The 5,771-nt window shown below is 36.9% G+C and overlaps 1 pseudogene; it reads left to right on the top strand.

Annotated features, from left to right (window-relative positions):
• Positions 1-209: 209 nt before the first annotated feature.
• On the top strand, positions 210-4,612 carry LOC127449770 (hatching enzyme 1.2-like; annotated as a pseudogene).
• Positions 4,613-5,771: the final 1,159 nt, after the last annotated feature.

Here is a 5,771-nt window from a genome sequence, read left to right as displayed (position 1 = left end):
AATGAAACCAAAACTAGAAGTCAAAACTAAACCTCATACATCTACTTTTCCTTTATAAATAATAAACCTTTACATGCTTAAACTCATTTTATGGTTTTACAGCTTTGCGAGTATTGGTTTTATGAATCTGGGGTTACTACACATTTACAAAATAAGGGATATCAAAAAAGTAACATGCAGCTCTGTTTGACCCAGAACAGTATCTCATTATGAACCTGTTGGTGGTGGTCATCTCTCCTCTACTGAGCTTTCTTCCAGCTCAGAGTCATTCTGTTGAGGTGAGAACAGACATATCAGAAATATTTGAAATGGAAAGCAAACAATATCAGTAGTAGCCTCCCACTGTAAACTATGGCTGGGTTTCCCTATAACGTTGCAACTTAAGCTTTTACGATCATCTTAACTGACGTCGCTTGTTATTTTACGATGGAGTAACGGCTGTTTCCCAAACAAGCACGTAGAAACCTTCTGAAACCTCTGTCTGAAATGCTCGGTTTTGGCCTCAGCATCTCCTTTAAACTTCAGCGCAAACGGCCACTGTTGTGATTGGCTAAAATCCTGTAGCCCCTAAATACAGCCATATCTGAATCGCAATCGGAAGAGAATGAACAAGCTCCACAACATTATAAAACAAAATTTCAGGATTTACATATAATGCACAGCCAACACATTGCATCTGAATATATTAAACTGTTCACTTACTGTAAGCACAACAGCACCACAAACTATCAAACAGTCATGACATTTGAAATATTCATGAATAAAACTTTTTACTTACGGTTTTGCGATCAGGTCCAATAGTGTTTTTAACTGCACTATCTTTCAATAACACTTCTTTTGAAAAGCTTGAATCGTATTATGACTGGTTCACAAGCAATCCACGCTGATATGAGCTGAAAAAAAAAGCACATACATAGTCCACAGCATGATAAAACAAGACACATACATACATACAGTATCACATCACCAGAAATGCATCGAAATGGTCAAAGACATCCATCAAAGTGTTGCTTTTCATCAACAATTAAAAATAGCACAGATGAGTGCAAGAAAGAGCCCAGGATGTGCTTGTGCTATAAAATTTTGCAGGCATAATGTGTAGGTCCTCACAATGCAAGTGAATGGGTACCAAAATTTTGAAACTCAAAAAGCACATAAAGGCAGCATTAAAGTAATCTATAAGACTCCAATGGTTAAATCTCTGTTTTCAGAAGCAATATGATATGTATGGGTGAGAAACAGATCAATATTTCAAGTGTTAGTTCATCCAAAAAAAGAAAATTCTCTCATCATTTACTCACCCTCATGCCATCCCAGATGTGTATGACTTTCTATCTTCTGTTGAACACAAAAGAAGATGTTTAGAAGAATAAATCAGCTCTGTAGGTCCATACAATGCAAGTGAATGGTGATCAGGCATTTGAAGCTTCAAAAAGCAGATAAAGTCAGCATAAACATAAACATAATCAGACTCCAGTGATTTAATCAGTGTCTTCTGAAGCTGTAACACCTTTTTTACTGTATATCTTCACATCGGTCTCTGTGGCGATCATGATTTCAAGCTCGATTACACTTCCTATAGCGCCATCTAGCACTCTGCATATGCTTAAAGCACTAGGAAGTGTAATCGAGCTTGAAATACTGATCGTGCCGAGAGACTGTAATGTCAAAATGTACAGTGAAAAGGAGTTACATTTTGGTCTGTTCTTACTAAAAACCAGCTGGATCACTTAAGAAGACATTGATTAAACCACTGAAGTCTTATGGATTACTTTTATGGTGAATTTATCTCATTTTTGGGGCTTCAAAGTTCTGGTCACCATTCACTTGCATTGTATTTACATACAGAGCTGAGATATTCTTCTAAAAATCTTTGTTTGTGTTAGCAGAAGAAATAAATTCTTATAAAATGGCATAAGGTCGAGTAAATGATGATAAACTATGCCTTTAAGTCCTTTTTTTGCTATCAATCTACACTATCACTTTCACATTCTTCTTCTTTTGTTTTTTGTTAATACACATTATTCGTAATGCGTATCCCTGGGCAGGGAGGAGAATTTATTGTAAAAACTTCAATATTGATCTGTTTCTAACCCACACTTATCATATCACTTCTGAAGATGATTACACCACTGGAGTCGTATGGATTACTTTTATGCTGCCTTTATGTGCATTTTGGAGCTTCAAAAATTTGGTATCCATTCACTTACATTGTGAGTATCTACAGAGCTGAAATATTCTTCTAAAAATATTTGTTTGTTTACAGCAGAATAAAGAAAGTCATAAACATCTGGGATAGCATGAGGGTAAGTAAATGATAAGAGCATTTTCATTCATGGGTGAACCATTACTTTAAGCCTCAATAATTCACAGAAACTACAATAATATGAGAACACGCAAAATGGTTGACAGGCAGAAAGCATCAGAGACCGCGGCCTGTTAACACATTTTTATTTGCTATTTACAGAGTCTAGAGATATTTACAGAGTCTAGAGGTCACAGACACCAATTTAATATCGCACTACACTTATTTTATTAATATCTTTCAGGGAGCAGAATTAAAAATATATATATTTTTTGAATAACTTTCCATTAAAAAATAGTTTACAGCACCTTTTAGTGCTACTTACGTTCTACTTACTTCTTCAGAAAACCCAGCCCTTTTCATTTTTATTCAGGGATTTCTAACCTAAATGTGTTCATAATGTTTATCCTTAAACAGGATATCCTTGAAAAGAGTTCTGAGGAGACTGGTAAGATGAAGATTATTTTCAGCATTATGATTACAGTACTTGTGATGTTCATTTTAAAATCTTATTATTTTACTGTTTTACTATTGGTTTAATAAATCAAAACCTCTCAGATAACAGCATTGAGCAAGATGATTTTTCAGTGTCAACTATAATTGAAAGGGCCAACATATACGCAGGTGAGACTATTTGTGTATGTGTTTTTTTGCCACCAGCAGCTCACTAAATAGCCTTGATGAGGACTGTAACATCTTTCTTTTATGTAACGGTTCAGGGCAAATTCCTCATCCCTCTCCTTACATGCTCATCATGATGTTACAAGAATCAGCATGCTGAATAAATTACTGTACTGTGACTATATCCATATTCAGTCTCATTCAGGGTAAATCTCAGAATTTGTATTTGTAACAGTACGTAGTATCACTTTATTATGTCATTACATAATTTATAATCATGTTGGTGTTTGTAATTCATATGAAGTTGACACTTTAAAAATAAGTGGCCTATAAATGACCAGAATGGATATAAACACTGAAAAGGACACATTTAAATCACATACTTTTCTGGCATCCTTTGCAACTGCTTCATATAGTAAATTGTCAATTCAGAAATTTAAAATTTTCTGTGATTTCATTAATGATTTGCAGCGACAAATCAGGGCTATATGACAGAGAATTGGCAACACTGAAATTAATTTTGACAATATGAAAAAATTCTATTGCACTGTTTGGGTCATTCTCAGTTCATGCTGAAGGCCTAGCTCTTTCTCTTTTTTTTTTTTTTTTTTTTTTTTTTTTAATTAATAATTTTGCATAGGTTTTAGTTGTTGTTGCTTCTTCATTCTGTGTTTGTTACAATGTGGCAATATAATAAAATAATTTGTACTCAAAGCAGCTTTCAAACGAGTTACCTTTACTTGAATTGTGTTTTTATACATTTACTGATTTTGTGAATATAGTGAACATGCTCTTCCTTGTCACTGCCATATGTTTTGCTTGATTCCTGCATGTCGAGTATCTTATGTGGGATCCATAGGTGCTACTCTTTTGTGGGTCGTCGCATTGGGGGGTAAACTGTGTCTCTGGACCGTGCTGGCTGCATCTATCTGCCTATAGTGCAGCATGAGCTACTTCACACTCTGGGCTTCCACCACGAACAGAACCGCAGTGACCGTGACAGTCACGTCCGAATCCTTTTTGAGAAGATAATTCCTGGTACATCTATTTGACAAATTTCACTACATTGTTGTGTTTTAAAAAAAAAAAAAACATTAACCATCACATTGTAGTTGCAGAAATATGAAAGGGACAGAATGGATGACCATGTTAACAGAAATGTGTTTCGGATACATCTTTTTTGGTTCAGCAGGTTCATACTGGCATAACTGGCAAGAAAGAAACTGATTTGGATATCTTAACCTATGAAACATATTATTTAATGCTCAGTAGTGGCAACTACACTTTGTGTATGTGTTTTTCAGCAGGAACAGACTTAACACTGCATTTAATGACAATTTATTTTATATGATTTAACATTGGTCATCATAGATTGCTCTTCACTGTAACAGGACAGGAGCACAGCTTTGACCAAATCAAGACGAACAATCTGGAAACTCCCTATGACTACAGTTCTGTAATGCAATATGGAAGGCAAGTTTTCCACAGTTTAACCAAAAATATATATTTTCTCTGGTCTGGATATCCCTAAAACTGTGTGTGTGTTGTTTCAGGTATGCCTTCTCCAAGAACAAGGAACCAACCATCATACCAATTCCTGATGGTAGTGTCTCAATTGGCAGAGCTGAGAAGATGAGCACAAATGACATACTGTGTATTAACAGACTCTATTGCAGTTTGTGTTAAGCCCTTTCTTCTATTAATAATCCATTTAAAAAAAAAAAAATACACAAGAACTATGCCCTCTTCAATGAATAGCAGTGATAAGCAAATATATATATATGTATCTACAGTGCATATACAGTGCATCCGGAAAGTATTCACAGCGCTTCACTTTTTCCACATTTTGTTATGTTACAGCCTTATTCCAAAATTGATTAAATTCATTATTTTCCTCAAAATTCTACAAACAATACCCCATAATGACAGCGTGAAAGACGTTTGTTTGAAATCTTTGCAAATTTATTAAAAATAAAAAACAAAAAAAATCACATGTACATAAGTATTCACAGCCTTTGCCATGACACTCAAAATTGAGCTCAGGTGCATCCTGTTTCCACTGATCATCCTTGAGATGTTTGTACAACTTGATTGGGGTCATCCTGTGGTAAATTCAGTTGATTGGACATGATTTGGAAAGGCACACACCTGTCTATATAAGGTCCCACAGTTAACAGTTCATGTCAGAGCACAAACCAAGCCATGAAGTCCAAGGAATTGTCTTTAGACCTCCGAGACAGGATTGTATCGAGGCACAGATCTGGGGAAGGGTACAGAAAAATTTCTGCAGCATTGAAGGTCCCAATGAGCACAGTGGCCTCCATCATCCATAAATCGAAGAAGTTTGGAACCACTAGGTCTCTTCCTAGAGCTGGCCGCCGGGCCAAACTGAGCGGTCGGGGTAGAAGGACCTTAGTCAGGGAGGTGACCAAGAACCCGATGGTCACTCTGACAGAGCTCCAGCGTATCTCTGTGGAGAGAGGAGAAACTTCCAGATGAATAACCTTCTCTGCAGCACTCCACCAATCAGGCCTGTATGGTAGAGTGGCCAGATGGAAGCCATTCCTCAGTAAAAGGCACATGACAGCCCACCTGGTGTTTGCCAAAAGGCACCTGAAGGACTCTCAGACCATGAGACACAAAGATTGAACTCTTTGGCCTGAATGGCAAGCGTCATGTCTGGAGGAAACCAGGCACCGCTCATCACCTGGCCAATACCATCCCTACAGTGAAGCATGGTGGTGGCAGCATCATGCTGTGGGGATGTTTTTCAGCGGCAGGAACTGGGAGACTAGTCAGGATCGAGGGAAAGATGAATGCAGCAATGTACAGAGACATCCTTGAT

Source organism: Myxocyprinus asiaticus, chromosome 2 (genome assembly GCF_019703515.2).
Source record: "Myxocyprinus asiaticus isolate MX2 ecotype Aquarium Trade chromosome 2, UBuf_Myxa_2, whole genome shotgun sequence".
Classification (NCBI taxonomy): Eukaryota; Metazoa; Chordata; class Actinopteri; order Cypriniformes; family Catostomidae; genus Myxocyprinus; species Myxocyprinus asiaticus.
Note: the sequence above shows the minus strand (reverse complement) of the source record. Positions and strands in the feature narration are given on the sequence as shown.